The following is a 2590-nucleotide window of genomic DNA, read 5'->3' as shown; positions in this document are numbered from 1 at the left end:
ACTTTTATGCCAGTAACAAATAGATTTGATTAAAATAGCTTTGTGTTGTACTTTGAAATCAGAAAATATGATACCTATATTTCTGTTCTTCTTTCTCAAGATTGCTGTAGCTATCCAGGGTCCTTTGTGGTTCTATGTGAAATTTCAGATTTTCTTCTTCTTTTTTTTTTTTTTCAGAACCAGGGATTGAACTCAGGCCCTTGTACTTGCCAGGGAAGCACTTATTCCATTGAGTCATTTCCCCACCCCCCCTTTTTTTTTCCAGATTTTCTTCTAATTTTGTAAACATATTGGAATTTTTATATCGATCACATAGATTCTGTAGATTGTGTTAGGTAATATTGTAATTTTGCAATATTAATTCTTCCAATCTATATACATGGATATCTGTCATTTATATTTTTCTATATTTCTTTCATCAACATTGGCTAGTTTCCATGAAGCATCTTTCACTACATTGGGTAAATTTATTTGTGAATATTTAACTCTTTTTATGCTACTGTAAATTGTATCATTTTATTAATTTCTTCTTCAGATAGTTCTATGATAGCATGTAGAAACACAATTGACAATTGAGCTTTGCTTTTGTATCTTGGGCCTTTACTAAATTCACTTATTCTAATAGTGTTATGGTAGACTCTTTAGAGGATTTTGTTTTGTTTTGTTTCTGTTTTTGTTTTGAGACTGAGTCTTGCTACGTAGTTGAGGCTGACCCTGAACTCACTATGTAGCCTAGGCTGGCCTCAAACCCACAGCAATCCTCCTGCCTCAGCCTCCCAAGTGCTGAGATTACAGGCCTGATTCACCAGGGTTTCTACACATAAAAGTTCATGTTATCTACCAAAAAATATTTAAATTCTCCCTTTTCAGTTTGGATGCCTTCTATTTCTTTTTTCTAGCCTGACTGCTCCAGGTAGGACTTTCAGTGCTATGTTCAATAGAAGTAATAACAGTGGGCATTTTATTTTGTTCCTCATCTGAGAAGAAAATTTTTCCATTTATCATTAAATATTAGTTTTGTGCTTGTCGCTTATGGCATTTATTAGTTTTCCATCTCAATTTATTAAGAACTTGTGCTATATCTTTTTACTACAGGACTGGCTAATGCATGGCCAAGTTGACCACAATACAAGAAGAATCAGGAGTAAACTAGGTTTCGCTGTCACTTCCAAGTATTTAGAGGAGGGCAAAGCACTGAGTGGTGGAGTCAAGAACAAGCTACAGCTCTTGAGTCTTAGACTCTCGTGAGCACACCAGCCAGGTCTTATGGAGGCCACTTCTAGCCCTAGAAAGCCACTAAGCAGTCCTCAGCTATTACTGGGCTGTGTCCCTCTGTTCTCTTTCTACTCCCGTACAAAAGTTGCTCAAGATATTCCCTGAGGGGGTGGCAAGCGCAAGGGCCTGAGTTCAATCCCTGGTTCCGCAAAAAAAAAAAAAAAAAAAAAAAAAAAAAAAAAAAAAAAAAAAGATATTCCCTGAGGGAATTTTGATAAATGAGTTTTTCTCCCTTTCTTACATTCAGTGCGTTCTCCAGTCCCTCACCTGTAGGCTCCTGGGACAGCAGCTGCCACCCAGCCAACCAACCTCTCAGTTTGACTTGGATTCACGTAGAGCTGAAGGCAGAGGCAGACTGAGATCTGGGAATTAAAATATTAAGATCAGCCTCTTGTGAAGTTGTTCCAAAGTTTCAGAGAGTTCTATGTGTGGTGGACTAATGGGGTTGAGTGAATACAGGGGGCTGAATTCTTTTTATAATCATGATCAAAGTAGACAGCCAGGAAGTTCAGAAGAGAAATGAAGCAAGTAAAAATAAGGCAATTTTAACCTTAGAAAAAATAGATATGCCAAGTTTCAGTGAGAACACAGTAAAGACTCACTTCTTGGTTTTATACAACCAGAGTGTCAGGTGGCTCTTCTCCTTCTGCAGAGAAGGGCTTTGATGTTTCCAGCCTAAGATCTAAAGTCCCCATGGCAAAACAAAAGAAAAACAGTAGACCTTGAAGAAGGTTAGTAAAGACTGGGCTATGAATTACTTATGGCATGAGGGGCATCATTCTGTTACCTGCTGTTAAGGTTTTTGTCTAGTTGTCCCACCAAAGCCCCAGAGCCTCACGGAGTCCTGGGGCAGCTTCTGGGGTCTGTGCTTGATTATTGAGGTGTGGGTGCTGCACCCAGCCTGGAGCAGGTAATCCGCATTGCAATATAAGGAGGGCAAAGAGGCTAGCTAGCAGCCTCAGTGGCTGCCCCTCCCTTTGTTCTTTGCTCTTTGCAGCTGCCATGAAAGGCTGCTACCTGCCACGTTCCACTCTGCCTTGGAGCCAGCTGAGTATGCACTGAAGCCTCCAGTGACTGTGAGCTATATAAACCTTTCCTTCCTTCATTTTGGGTGCCAGCAATGAGAGTAGAGCAACTGAGACACTACCTACTCACTGTCCCCACTCTGCCTGCAAGTAGAGTCAGGGCTTGTGGTACTCTAATAACCCTAGTAAGGGATGAGGAAATGGGGTTTGGAAACCTGCAGGACTGTCTCCCAGGAGCAGCCCGCCCATTGATCTTCTCACTCATAGAACACACTCTCTTCCTTTCCCAG

Source organism: Octodon degus, unplaced genomic scaffold, assembly GCF_000260255.1.
Source record: "Octodon degus isolate 3935 unplaced genomic scaffold, OctDeg1.0 scaffold00054, whole genome shotgun sequence".
Lineage (NCBI taxonomy): Eukaryota > Metazoa > Chordata > Mammalia > Rodentia > Octodontidae > Octodon > Octodon degus.
This window is presented reverse-complemented; position numbering follows the sequence as displayed.